The sequence below is a fragment of the Bubalus kerabau genome, chromosome 20, assembly GCF_029407905.1.
Source record: "Bubalus kerabau isolate K-KA32 ecotype Philippines breed swamp buffalo chromosome 20, PCC_UOA_SB_1v2, whole genome shotgun sequence".
Lineage (NCBI taxonomy): Eukaryota > Metazoa > Chordata > Mammalia > Artiodactyla > Bovidae > Bubalus > Bubalus kerabau.
In genome coordinates this window covers 22846686-22861872 of record NC_073643.1, presented here as the reverse complement: position 1 = coordinate 22861872, position 15187 = coordinate 22846686, and the positions used below count along the sequence as shown (strand labels likewise).

Sequence of the window (15187 nt, the reverse complement as noted above, 5' to 3'; positions counted from 1 at the left end):
AGCCTAAAAAAATGGCAAAATATTCATCAAAATAGGGGGACATAAAACAATGTGCATCCTTTGTGGAGAAATCTCCCAAGTATTTTGGGGCTCCTCCAAGCCTCTGAGTTTTGTTCCTCCTGTGCCTTAATCCTTCCTTGTCTTTCCTGGACACATACCAAAACGAGGGGCTGCTGATGGCGAAGCCCAGGTTTTTTTTAAGAAAACTTTTGATTTTATATTAGAATATAGCTGATTTACAATGTTGTGTCCATTTCAGGTGTACAGCAAAGTAATTCAGTTATATGTGTAGCCATTCTTTTTCAAATTCTTTTCCCAGTTAGGTTGTACATAATATTGAGCAAAGTTCCCTGTGCTATACAGTAGGTCCTTGTTTTTTTTTTTTTTTTTTTTTAACTATATGAGGTGTGTATGTAATGTATTTTTTTTTAATTGGAGCTAATTGCTTTACAATGTTGTGTTAGTTTCCGCAGTACAACGGAGTGAATCAGCTTTCAGTATACACATATTCCCTCCCTCTTGAACCTTTCTTCCCACATCCGATACATCTAGGTCATCACAGAAGAGGGAATTGAGCCCCCTGTGCTGTGCAGCAGGTTCCTGTCCATGTTAAAAACATTAGTGTGTACATGACAATCCCAAAGTCTCTCTCCCAGCTCCACCCTTCTCCCTAGTTATCATAGGTTCATTCTTTGCCTGTCTATGTTTTGTAAGTTCATTTGTATCATTTTTTTTTTTTTTTTAGATTCTGTATACAAGTGGTATCATATAATATTTCACTTCCTCTGTCGGACTTACATCACTCAGTATGACAATTTCTAGGTCCATCCGTGTTGTGCAGCCTGGTTTTGAGTGGGTATCCAGGAAGGAAAGCCTGTAGTAGCGTGGCCCCACTTCGACAGTAATGCTTGAAGAAAGTGCTGTTGCATGGCCCACGCAAAGCCAGTGAAACTCACTGGAAGGCTGAATCTCAGAACATATCTCCGGAACACCTGCTTCAGACTCACCTGGCTGATGGAGGGGTGCGGAGGGGGGAGGCTGGCGGCCAACTGGAGGAACCAAATTTTCATGGCCCCAAGGAAAGAATCCCAAGGCTCAGATTTCAGGCCTGCACCTTCAAAAACCACCCGCTCTGAAAACTGGCCATTTCCCACCAATTTGCTTCTGAAACACCACCCCCTGTGATTCACGTTCTATAAATTGTTGTACATACTGTTTACTTCCACAAGAGACCACTCTTGCTTCACTTTTCCTTATGGTGTCTTAAAAAAATACAGTCTTAGCCACCAGTGGTACAGGGGAAAAAAAAAAATAGTGTTTGGCAGGTTTTAAACACAGTGTGCAAAAGTGTAATTTCAGGGTCCTTGGGAAACATATCAGATTCTTGGCGTGTGCTGCTCATTGACATATGAATGACAGTGACGACAACTGGGCATCTCTGTAGGACCTCCTCTCAGGACCAAGCTTTTTCATATATATCATTCAGTTAAGACTCACAGGGGTATGTGTCTTGGGGTTGCTGTTTTCCAGACAGTGAAACTGGGGAAACACCATGAGTCAGAGTCAGGGGATGACACTTCAGAACAAGGGGAAGTAAGAACCGTGGAACCGTGGAAACTTCCACCCCAGGCCTTCCTCAGGGTTCAGGTGGGTGGTTTGACTTTCAGCTTGAATATGAAGTTGGGCAGGTACGTTGTTCTGCGGAAAGCTTGGGTGGCAGGGGGTCTCTCAGTGTCCAGGGAGTTTCCCAGACCACCACTTCCTCCGTTTGTCCCTCTTCACAGTCTCTCACCAACAGTCTTCACTCTGGATGCTAGAAGCTTCTGAGTCCTTGAGCCTCCTGCTTGTTACTGCCTGCCTTGTTTCCATTATCCCACATGGCAGACAGAAGGCAGTATTTGGAATCAATATGTTGGGTTTGATTCTGGCTTCTTATTAGCTGGGCTAGGCAATGGCACCCCACTCCAGTACTCTTGCCTGGAGAATCCCAGGGACGGCGGAGCCTGGTGGGCTGCAGTCTATGGGGTTGCACAGAGTCGGACACGACTCAAGTGATTTAGCAGCAGCAACAGCAGCTATTGTTAGTAAACATCTCTGACCCTTAGTGTCTTCAGATCTGTAAAAGGGGGCTAATTATACCCATCTCATAGGTTCTGGCAGGGATTCAAGCAATTGTGTGTGTAAAGGGCCTGGCATGCTGTGGATGCCTCTGCTTAACAAATCCTTTCCTTTCTTCTGCTCTTGCGTATATCAGCTGTTTCTATGGTTGTATCGCCTGATTCTAAGAGAACTCAGGGAATTCTTATTACTGACTAGTTACATTCAAGTACCACCCAGCAGTCCTTGATGCAGTGGGTCTCCTATTTAAATAAGAACCTGTTGAATTTGGAGATGCCAGGCCAGGCCTCTGTTGGGATGTCCCTCAGGAGAGCATGGCTGGACCATGGGTCCTCCTGTCACCTCCAGCCCTGGTACCTGGCTGAGCCATCCAGGTCACCCTCACCAATATGGGCAGATGTCATCCAATCCACAGCAGGCCTGATTAGCATAAAAGGGCAGAGAAGCTGCAAATTCGCTCTCTGCAGGGTAAAGTCATCCATCTTTCTCTGCCTTGGACCTCAGTGCTGCTGTTTCTTGGGTTTTATAAGTCATCTTCAGGGACGTACACCACTGGCTGCCTTGGTTCTTGGGCCTTAGAACTTGGACTGGCCTTAGAACACCGGCCTCCCGCATCTCTGTCTTGTGGCTGACAGGTCCTGTGATGTCTCAGCTTCCATAACCAGGTGAGGCCAATCCCTCACAGTAAATCTCTTTCTGTGCACCTTAAAAATATCTCCTGGTATGATTCCTAAACATGTTCCTGACTTGGAAGCTACTTTTAGACAGTCATCTTCGGGGGGTCATGAGGTCAGTGGTCAGAGGACCACAGTTTGAGAATAAGTCTAGAAGTCAGCTGCGGGGGTGGGCATCTTTGCTGGTGGGGGGTGGGGCGGGGTGGGCATCTCTGTGGGAGAGCAAGCTTCTCCTGCATCTTAGGCTTCCTTTTAGGGACTGATTAAAATGAGCAAATTTGTCTTTTCTAGCCAACTCCCTGCTGCACTGCCCCGTGAACCCCTGGGGCACTCAGTAGCTGCTGACCAAACACTGGAAATACTATTAATATTAGTATTAAAATTTTGCTGCAGAAAAGCTCGGTTCTCAAACTGGTTCCTGAAGCAACAGCAGCACCTGGGAACTTACACAGAGTGCCAATTCTTGGGCCTCCCCTAGGATTTATGGAATAGGATCTCCTGGGGGTGGGTTCTGCAGCCTGTGCTTTTACACATTGCTGACCAGGGGATTTTTTTCACCAAAACTAACCCAGGCACCACCATGCCTGTGGCTGGTGATTTGTTATGTCAGTGAATATGGAAACACCGCATTTGAATAAATATCAACAACTTTTTTGCACCTAATGCGTTTATTTGAAACGCTGTATGTCTTACTAAAGCATCCAGTGTTTTGTTAGAGGGTGATAGGCTACATAGCAGGCACCTGTGTGCAGGAGAAGGTTATTACAAATATACCATGTTTCACTGTGCTTTCCCAGTCTGTGGAAGAGCAGGCTACACTTACGGGCAGCACTTTTTTTTTTTTTTAAAGTTCTGTGGGCATTATTTCCTCTAGAATATTTTCGTTTATTTTACCTGGTAGTCAACAAAGTGGATCTTCGTGTTGGGGGGAGGGGCTCCTTTAGAAATTAGAAATTTTTTGATGTGTCATTTTTGAAAATTTTATGGTAATAAACATGTATAATATGTACAAGGTTGTAACAAAAGCATAACAGAGCAAAATGTGAATGATAATGACAATCAAAGTTTCATATAATGAAGGCTTGATCAGTTTTAAGCTCTAACAACTTTGCACAGTGATGTTAATTGTATCACTCTCTAAGAATGTATTGATACATCTCTGGTTAAAAATGTTCAAGTAACAATATGTCTCCAGTCAATGATGAAGCCTCAGGGATTGTGCAGTGAGTGGCAGGTCCCCCTCCTGGGTTGAGGGGCGGCCAGTGGGGCTTCCTCCCAACCCTCTGGGGCAGGTGTTCGAATCCCTCTGCTGGCTGCTGGAGGCATGGGAGTGGGGGCTTGTTCTCCACTTGCCTGGATGCACAGGTGCTGAGCATTTGTTAAGCATTTAGTGGGGGTGCTGATCATTTAGTCTCCTGTCGAAGAGGCCGCATCACATAAACCCTTTACTTGCGAGGCAGGTTTGGTGTTTCTATTCATTCATTCTTTTACTGAGTAAATATTCCACAGCTCTTACGTACCAGGTGCTCTTCTGGGTACCCAGGATATGCTGATAAGAATGTGCCTTTGCAGAAATAAGCCAATTTACACTATAGAGTTAGTGCATGGTAGGAGCTTTAAGGGTAGGCTAAGAGGATAGAATTTTGGGTGGGGGAGGTAAGAACTGTGCGTTGCTGCCCTCTTAATCCTTGTTCTGGGAAGGACCCCTTGATTTTCATTGCTACACATTTTAAAAGATTCCACTTTCTTCACCCCCAGTTTGGGGGTTGGGTGGGCACATGACCAAAGTCTGGCCAATCAGAGCATTCATCTTCCTGTCCTGCCCCCACAGCAGTGACGGCTTCAGCAACGGGTTCCAAGCTGCCCTAAGGAGACGGAGTCTTGAGGCTTTCCCTAGAAACTAGTGCAGAGAGAAAGAAATGTAAAAACCACTTTTAATAATGACTGAAGTTCCTGAGCTGTGAGGATTTTAGGCTTGGGGTTTTCAGAGGCTGCCACACAGGATGAGCTATCCTGAGAAAAAAAGCCCACACAGAGGAAGTGGAGCTAAGAGGCAGCAAGTATCCTGATCATGTCGTTTGAGCCTGATCATTGTCATTAGATCCCGCCATGCCCGAAGCATTTACCCCTAGACTTTTCAGTTTGACGAGCCAGTTACTTACTTATTCAGCTAGAGCCTCTTCCAGTCCCTTAAGTCATAATATCAAACTTGGGAGACAGGGTTCAAATCCTGGCTCTGTCACTTTCTTGCAGGCTGGTTCAGTCTCGACTTCTTCTGGTACAAGGACTGGTGGAAGTAATTCAACGAGCGCAGTGAATTTACCGGGCAGCTGCCACAGCCCTTGGCCCATAGTAGGATCTCAGGGCAGGCTGGATTGCAGAGAATAATTAGCTGTTAGGCTGATTTCTTTTTACCTTAGCTTAACTGTGTTCATATTTTGCATTTCTGAACACGTGACTGCATTCCCAGTGGCCGGGTGAGTGGCTATGCTGTTTTTCATCTCTGTTCTGACAGTCCAGATGCTACAGTGCAGTCCTTCTCTCTTCCCCGCCTCTCCCCACCCGAAGACGCACAAGGAGACACATTCTTCTTTTTCTCAATGAAATACAATTATGTGGAATTCATGGCATTGATGATATTCATTGTCTCAAATTACACTGTTTCCTGGTGCTGGGTTGAGAACTGTATAATAACGTCCGGATAAGGACGTTTTCTTTCTAACCCAGATTGTATGCAGATAGATGACACTTCTAAGGGCAATAATTTATCTTTTTCTCAGAATTATGAAAAAATCAGTCATTCTGAGGCTAATCTACATTGCATATGTTCTTCACACATCCATCAGTTTCAAAATAGATTTCAATGAGGAAAGAAGTAAAAGTCTCTCAGCCCAGACATCAAGATGATTTGATTTTAATAATATGCAAAGCATGGGTGAGGGAGGTGGGGGAGAAGAATCACCAGGCTTGTCCAAGTGTAAATAAGCTGCTAACAAGAGGAGGCTGGAAGCATTGACTTCTGCTGTGGGGGTGCTGGAAGAGCAGTCTGGACTGACCAGTCCTTAGACTGGAATCTGCCAGAGCCACAGAAGAGGCCATTTGGAACCCATAGGTACCATAGTTGGCTTCCCAGGTAGCTCAGTGGTAAAGAATCCACATGCAATGTAGAAGATGCAGGTTCAATCCCCAGGTCAGGAAGATCCCCTGGAGAAGGAACCGGCAACCCACTCCAGTATTCTTGCCTGGTAAATCCCATGGACAGGAGCCTGGAGGTCTGCAGAGTCAGACATGAATTAGCAAGTAAACATCATCACCACCATAGTTAGCATCCATCTAGGGTAGCATTCTTCAACTTTTTTTTTTTTTTTTTCATTATTGCCCCCCGCCCCCCCCCCCAACCAAGGAAAATCCCATGGACAGAGAAGCCTGGCCCGGCTATAGTCCATAGGGTCACAAAGAGTAAGACAGGACTGAGCACACATATGCACACACGGTGCCTCTTAGACATTTTCCCCTAATCCTCTCCAACCCCCCACAATAAAATTTTAATGCCACAGATAGACTAGATACCTATTTATGTACTGTAGATATAGTTGTGTTTTATGCATAAAAATAAGATTTTTTTTTGCCTCCAGGAACCATTTTGCTCTGTTGGTGGTTTTGTTTCCATGAAGTATTCATGATATCTAGTGCTTATTATGTAGATAGCAGCCTCTTTTCTGAGGGCCTCCTTCTATTAGCTAATTCCTACCACCTGAGGGCAATTATCTGAAAAAGGGCAGCTGTGCACCTCTAGCAGCCAACACTTTCAGGGGTGAGGTGGTGCGGAGGGGCAGGGCCGCAGGGAAGGGGGGCCCTCCCAGGGAGCGGAGAGCTGGGCTGGGCGGGTGCCGGAGTGTCTCCTGCTATCACCTTGCTGAGTATGTGTTGCTTGGGTTCTTTTCAGAAGTTTAAAAAAGTCCTTCCTGGGGATTTTCCTGGTGGTCTAGTGGTTAGGACTCTGTGCTGTCACTGCCAAGACCCTGGGTTCGATCCCTCATAGAGGAACTAAGATCCCAGAAGTCTGGGCGTGGCTGAAACCGAAGTCTTGGAGGCTTTCCTGGAGAAGTACTGCTTGAATTGAGTTTTAAAGGATGCACAAGGGTGAATATGGCAGAGAGCGAGGGGGAAGGTGAGGGAGGGCAAGGAATGGGAAAGGAAAAATGTACAAAAGCTCTGGGGCAGGCAGGAGCATAGAGTTTTAAGGGACAAAGACAGGTCAGATTGGCTGAAACCCAGATGAAAAGGGCCTCAGCATGAGATTTTGGCTGGGAAAGTAGGACACGGCAAACCACACATTGGCCACATCAGCGGGCCAATCTGATGATTGTACTTCATTTGGAAAGCATTGAGAAGCCATGGACAGATATTTTTTAGTTCAATTTTTATTTTTATTAGTGCTCACCATCCGCAGTCAGCAAGGAGATTAATTAAGCTGTTGTGGCAGGGAGGAAACCAATTCTGACTACGTAGGAACAGTTTCTTTGACTTGCTTTTCGTTGCTTTTGTTATTGTAATCATACAGAATGGTTTGCCTCAGAGAATCCTGCCCCTCTGCCTGACTGTACACTAGAGTGCCTTTGTTCAGAACCCTGTCCACCTGTGGATGGCAGGAAGGGAGAAATGAACACATCTCCTGCCTGAGGCTTGCCATTCTAGGAGATGTTTACAAGACTGATGGCCTTTTTACCCTGCTTTCTCTCAACCCCCCCATCCCTCCCCCGTCTCTGATCTGTGAAAGAATCTGGCATCCAGATTCCGATGATTATTTTCAGACACTAGCCTGCCATCTTCTTGGTCAGCTGGCTTTCTGAATAAAGTCATTTTCCTTACCTCAACACCTCTTCTCTAAGAGTCATTGGCCTGTTGTACAGCAAGCAGAGCGAGCTTGAACTCAGTAAAAAGGCCATAGTGTCTATTCTGGGTAGGAACAGCCAAAATAGTTTGCATTAGAGGAGGAGAGGGCTGGCAGAGAGATAGAAGTAGACGGATTTGGGAGGTCTGTAAAACTGAGGGCTGGAGAAATTAAATCACTAGACCACACTCACACTGTGGCTACTTAAATTTATATTAATAAATTTTAATGTATTTTTTTCCTCAGTGGCATTAGCCACACAATGAGTGCTCCATAAGCACGTGGGGGTATCTTATTTGATAGGCAGATTATAGAACATCATTGCCACAGAAAGTGTTGCTGGAAAGCACTCATCTAGCATCCAGGTCAAGAGCTTCCCTGGTAGCTCAGGTGATAAAGAAGCTGCTTGCAGTGCAAGGGACCCAGGTTCGATCCCTGCAGGGGTCAGGAAGATCTCTTGGAGGGGAAAATGGCAACCCACTCCAGTACTCTTGCCTGGAGAATCCCATGTACAGAGGAACCTGGTGGGCTACAGTCCATGGGTCACAAAGAGTTGGACACGACTGGGCGACAGCATGCACACACGCACGAGTGAGGAAGCACGCATACAACGTCCAGGCCTCCTGAAGTTCCTTGCCTAAAGCACGGCCAGTTTGTTGCTCATTCTGGAGACTGAGTGCTCAGGGCCTGAGGTTCACAATTCTAGGCTGTTCTTGACCTGCAGGTGCCCCTAAAACAGAGCAGAGCCAAGCACAGATCCTATTTCATGAACAACCAGTGCTGAGGGGTTTGCCCAGCTTCTGAATATATTGGCATGCAGCATACATGTCTCATGGCTTGAACTTCCCATTTCTGAATTAGATAAAAGATGTCAGAAGAATAATAGAGTTACTTTCGGTGAGTACATATTATCTGTAATGAAATGAAGTGGGATTGCCAGCAACTTCAACTCAATCTTCCATCTCAGAGGTTTATTAACTCTAATCCCACTAGAATCAGGAGCAGAATCTGGGAGTGTACTAAAAGGGACTCAGTTTGCACATTTTTTTCTTTCCTTGAGTGTTGGCGGTGTAAAAAGAATGATATTTTTAAAAAAAACAAGCATTTGTTTACGTTTTCCCTTCTCGTTTATGACTGACTTTTTTTTTTAATTTAATTTTATTTTTAAACTTTACATAACTGTATTAGTTTTGCCAAATATCAAAATGAATCCACCACAGGTATATATGTGTTCCCCATCCTGAACCCTCCTCCCTCCTCCCTCCCCATTCCATCCCTCTGGGTCGTCCCAGTGCACCAGCCCCAAGCATCCAGTATCGTGCATCGAACCTGGACTGGCAACTCGTTTCATACATGATATTTTACATGTTTCAATGCCATTCTCCCAAATCTTCCCACCCTCTCCCTCTCTCACAGAGTCCATAAGACTGTTCTATACATCAGTGTCTCTTTTGCTGTATGACTGACTTTTGTGGTGATTTTTTTTGTAGTAATCCTGTTTTAAAATAGACGCAGGATAGCAAATCAATGGTCTATGTCTTTGTTCTCCTGTCCCTTTCAGACATCATTAATCTACCCCAGAATTCTTTCCCTGTGATTCCAACAGACCCAGCAGGGGAGAGAATAGATCAGAAACTCAAAAAATGTAGTTGCTGTCCTTAGATTGTTGTTGTTGGTTAGTTGCTAAATTGCGTCCGACCCCTTTGCAACCCTATGGACGACAGCTCACCGGGCTCCTATGTCCATGGGGTTTTCCTGGGAAGAATACTGGAGTGGGTTGCCACTTCCTTCTGGAGATCTTCCCAACCCAGGGATTGAACTTGAGTCTCCTGCATTGGCAGGCTGATTCTTTAGCACTGAGCCACCAGGGAAGATTAGGGACAGGTATTTTATCTGAGAGGGAGGAAGATCAATACTCAGTTCTTAGAACAGTGGTAGAGCTGTTTACTTCTGTGAAAGAGGGGAACAGTCTTGCTATTTTGGGAGCTGTTGAGGAGAAATGGTTTATCCCAGTCCATCTGGCAGGGGTTAAATGATGGTAGTCAATCCTAAAGGAAATCAACCTAGAATATTCATTGGTAAAACTATTGGTAGTGTGTTACTATACATATTAGGAAGAAGCTTGTGCTTTATATCCCCCCAAAAGGCCCCAGAGAGCAGTGCCTGGGTAGCACCACAGCCTCACAATTTATTCCCAGGGGAAAACAGTAAAAGGCATCAGGTTACCCTTTGTGCCTGCAAGAATTGCTGTTCGGGGTCGGCAAGCCCTGGGGTCTGTTGATGTTCAGACCATTGAGGAAACCATACTCTACCCATGGAGCAGGGCATATCCAGATATACCTTCACAGGGCTTCTGGCAGCCAACACAAGACAGTAAAGCCATTATTGCTGCTTGCTGATTCTTTCTGTCCTGCAGTTCTGTCTGGGAGTGATCCCATGGGCTTGAAGTACTGTTTGGACCAGAGAGGAAAGCAGCCCAAATCTGGTGATTTTAGGACAATGTGCTTGGCCTGGCTGATGACACCCTGTTCTCCAGGCTTTGACAGAATTCGTTGGCTCTCATCATGTTCATAGGTCACTTGGTATTCTGTTCCCTTGCTCCGGGCCCTCTGATGTGTAATAAATTGCTGTTACTCATAGTGATTTATACCCATGGATTCTGTGGGTCAGGAAAGCAGACAAGGTATAGTCCCCTTTCTATGGCACGTTGGTGTTCCAGGATGTTGGAATCTCAGTTGGGAATAATCAAAGGCTGGTGGTGATGGAACTGCAGGGGATGGACTCTGCTGAAGGCTTATTCCTCCACATGTGTGGTGCCTGGAACTGGTGTGGCTTCCTCAAAGCATGGGAGCCTCGGGGTCATTAGACCTGGGGCAGAAGCACCCTCGCCTGTGATGACCCAGCCTCCAAAGCCATCAGCATCAATTCTGCTCTGTGGTTGAAGAATCTGGAAGCCTTCCTGGTTTCCAGGTTGGAGAGTCACAGGTTGTCTTTGACAAATGTACTTCTTCATCTCTCTTAGAAGTCCAGTGGCAGAGGGCCAGGCTAAAAGAGGGGTGACAGCTTCCAGTGTATGAATTGGACAGGTGTCCATGTTACCTGTTGGTGTTCTGAATTTCCTGAAGTTGTGTGGTGTCTTAGTCTTTGGGGGTTGCTATCACAAATTACCACAGTTGGATTGCATATAAACAACAGAAACTTATTTCTCACAGGTCTGGCAGCTGGAAATCTGAGATCAGGTACCAGCGTGGTGGGTTCTGGTGGGAGTTCTCTTCCTGGTCCATAGGTGGTGTCTTCTCACTGCATTCACACATGGTGGAAGCAGTAAGGGGCCTCTCTGAGTTCTCTTACAAGGGTACTAATCCCATTCATGAAGGTCGCACTCGTGTCCTAACTGACAACCAAAGACTCCACCTCCTAATACTATTGCCTTCAGAGTTAGGATCTCAACATATGAGTTTTGGTAGGAAACAAACATTCAGACAATAGCAGTTTGGGATTCAACTCCAGTGCATCCGTCTCCCTGAGTATCAGCCATGAAGCCATTCACTGCTTGCTGTGAATATCTTGTCTTCAGTATGTGGCAGAGGACCCTTGATTTCCCAATGTTGGGCCATCAGAGTCACCTGGAAAGTTTGTTTAAAACACAGGTTCATGGATCCCACCCCTCCAAGAGGTGCAGGAAGCCTAGAGTGAGAAGGAATGATGTATAGGAATTGAATGAACAGTAAGTGTTCATGTTTAATTCTCTCTTATAAAAGGAAACCATAACACAATCAGACTTATGAGCTGTGCTTTGAATGACTGAATGTGTGTGTGATACGTGTATGCAAATCACACACACACACACACACACATAATAGGCAGCACGGTGTGTAAAGTGAACCTTGGTTCATTGATATTTTATAAAGATTTTTCCTTTATTAGTTTATATTGGTGCTACTGCTAATAAATCATCTGCCTTGAGCAAATGTGAAGTCATAGAGATCAGCCTGCAATGAGCTGAGCTCAGAAATGTCTGTAAGGGAAACTGAGGGAAACAAAGATTTTATTTTCTGGTATCAAAGCCCAGCTATGCTTTTCAGAGTGAAGATGTCTTCTTTTCTTCATAATCTAATTAAACTACTTCTGTACTGACATTAGGCATAGAGGGCTTCAGAATTCTTCCAAAAGTAATAATAAAAATTTACAAAGAAATCACAAGGTGGGAGAAAAGCAGTATTTGATCCTTTGAGTTCAGAGTTCATGAGGTTAAAAATTCTTTAGGGTAGTCTCTCCAAAAAGACCAATTAAAAAACAACAGAATTACCCAAGACAGGTTACTAAAAAAAAAAAAAAAAAAAAAATCAACACTGAATATAGTAAAAACCATTGAATCGTATACTTAAAATGGATGAATTGTGTGGTATGTGAATTAAATCTTGATAAAGCTTTTATAAATACATTTAAAAAAATCAGAAAAACCAAATTCCACATGCACTAAGCTTTCTGTAAGAATCAGGTCATTTTCACTGGAAATTGACAGTTTGATGATAACCCTTCAGGCAATTTATTTTCTAAGTATGACCTTGTTGAAGAATTTATAATTGAAGTGATAAAAATTTTTTAAAAAATGCAACGACACGGTGGTACTGTTTAAAATACTGAAAGAGTAGATTTTTAGAAAACATTGATGGCAGAGATGTCAGATTATTCATTATCTTTTTTCTTTTGTTATCTACGTTACCTGTTCTCTACATTTCTTTTGTTACCTATATTTATTACCTGCTGCCCACTTGGGGAGCTACAGATGAGAAATACTGGCTATTTGACTACTGTTAATTTTGCATAAGTCTCATTTGCTGAAATCTGTAATTTGAACATGGCTGTTCTTTGAAGTGCTCTGGTCTCCGAGTTCAATCAGTTTCTCAATCATGTAACCACAGCAGGAACCACTGAAAAAGAGACAGGGGCTACAGAGAACTACATGTGTTCCTTTTCACAGGGTACAAAATATGAAATTCGATGTCTCCTTCACAAAACCTCGTTTAAAACACTGCACATCTGACTGCCTTGTGGGAGGGACATGAAATGTATTTTTAAACGAGACAAAAGAAAGTCAGAAATGATCATTGTTAGATGAACACCAGAAAAAAGAAATCAGCACCTGATGAAAGGCAAATTATACTGTTCACATTGATTGCTTTTTCTCCCTTGTAAAAAATGATTTATTATCCTTTGATATCACAATCAGTTAGCTAGTTTGCCACAGCATAAATATTTGATCTTGGTCTAGTGCTTTTCATCACTGCTTTTTGCTGTATCCAGACATCTTTGCTTTTGCCTCCATCTTTCCCTGATTAAAGTGAGGAGGCAAACATGAGGTGTGTGAAGAGAAAGGAAACCATTGACCTGTAAATTATCGAAGTGAAGGGAAGCCTCAGGGATGTAAAAATTACCAACAGGGAGAAATTCCAGATCCGTTATTTCCCAGGTGCTATATTTGGTGTGTCCTTTTTTGGGTTTTGTGTCTATCTGCTAGAGAAAATCAGGATATTAGGGCATTTGTTTATCTCTAAGTTGCAGTCTTTTACACTTTTAGTTCTGATTAAAGTGAGCTGTATCGGGGATGGCGGGGGAGGGGGGTGGTGGTGGCAGGGCTGGATTTACGATGGTCATTGTGTATGTGAAAAGTGACGTCCAGCTGGACAAGAGAGAAGATGTAGACCTAGAGAAAACTGTGGACACAGTGGGGGAAGGAGAGGGTGGGATGAATGAAGAGAGTAGCGTGGAAACCTACACACTACCATATGTAAAACAGCCAGTGGGAATTTGCTGAATGAGGGATGTAGCTCAAACTGGTGCTTTGTGGTGACCTGGAGGGGTGAGATGGGGTGGGAGGTGGGAGTGGACTTCAAGAGGGTGGGGACATATGTCTACCTATGGCTGATTGATGTTGATATATGGCAGAAACCAATACAAAATTGTAAAGCAATTATCCTCCAATGAAAAAAAAAAACCAAAAACTTGGGTCCAAATAGTGTGGCTGGGACAGAGCATACACTCAGTGGCTTTGTGGGACCATCGGCACTGCATATTGTCCCCAAAAGGGTGCTACTGTGAGAACCTGGCAGCCAATAGTCCCACCCACCTGGGCGTGAGATGAGGGGTCTGGTAAGGGGAGCTGGATGGTGTACTGGAACCTCCAGTGCACCCAATGACATGAGTTCTGTATTTTGGGGTCAACAAATCTAGTCCAGCTTCCATAAGAGAAAGACTTTTGTATCCCTGATGTGGGTATCTCTTGCATTCTTCTTTTCTCCAGGTTCAGTTCAGTCACTCAGTCATGTCCGACTCTGTGACCCCATGGACTGCAGCATGCCAGGCTTCCCTGTCCGTCACCAACTCCTGGAGCTTGCTCAAACTCATGTCCATTGAGTCCGTAATGCCATCCAACCACCTCATCTTCTTTTGGCTTCTTCTCCTCCTGCTTTCAATCTTTCCCAGCATCGAGGTCTTTTCAAATGAGTCAGTTTTTTGCATCAGGTGGTCAAAGTATTGGAGTTTCAGCTTCAGCATCAGTCCTTCCAATGAACACTCAAGACTTATTTCCTTTAGGATGGACTGGTTGGATCTCCTTGCTGTTCAAGCAACTCTCAAGAGTCTTCTTCAACACCACAGTTCAAAAGCATCAATTCTTTGGCACTCAGCTTTCTTTCTAGCCCAACTCTCACATCCATACATGACTACTGGAAAAACCATAGCTTTGACTAGACAGACCTTTGCCAGCAAAGTAATGTCTCTGCTTTTTAAAATGCTATCTAGGTTGGTCATAACTTTTCTTCCAAGGAGCAAGCATCTTTTAATTTCATGACTGCAGTCGCCATCTGCACTGATTTTGGAGCCCCCCCAAAATAAAGTCTGTCATTGTTTCCATTGTTTCCCCTTCTATTTTCCATGAAGTGATGGGACCAGATGCCTTGATTTTAGTTTTCTGAATGTTGAGTTTTAAGCCAACTTTTTCACTCCCCTCTTTCACTTTCATCAAGAGGCTCTTTAGTTCTTCTTCACTTTCTGCCATAAGGGTGGTGTCATCTGCATATCTGAGGTTATTGGTATTTCTCCCAGCAATCTTGATTCCAGCTTGTGCTTCATCCAGCCCAGAGTTTCTCATGATGTACTCTGCATAGAAGTTAAATAAGCAAGGTGACAGTATACAGCCTTGACATACCCCTTTCCCGATTTGGAATCAGTCTGTTGTTTCATGTCCAGTTCTAACTGTTGCTTCTTGACCTGCATACAGATTTCTCAGGAGGCAGGTCAGGTGGTCTGTATTCCCATCTCTTTAAGAATTTTCCACAGTTTGTTGTGATCCACACAGTCAAAGGCTTTGGCAGAAGACATTAAGAAGAGGTAGCAAGAATACACAAAAGAACTGTACAAAAAAGATCTTCATGACCCAGATAACCACAATGGTATGATCACTTACCTAGAGCCAGACATCCTGGAATGTGAAGTCAAG

At 44.2% G+C, this 15187-nt stretch overlaps 1 long non-coding RNA gene across 1 annotated transcript; it reads left to right on the top strand.

Annotated features, from left to right (window-relative positions):
- Positions 1-341: 341 nt before the first annotated feature.
- On the top strand, positions 342-14430 carry LOC129635124 (uncharacterized). The gene is made up of 2 exons (XR_008706113.1): positions 342-2783; positions 13991-14430. It is a non-coding gene; the product is annotated as an uncharacterized LOC129635124 (long non-coding RNA).
- Positions 14431-15187: the final 757 nt, after the last annotated feature.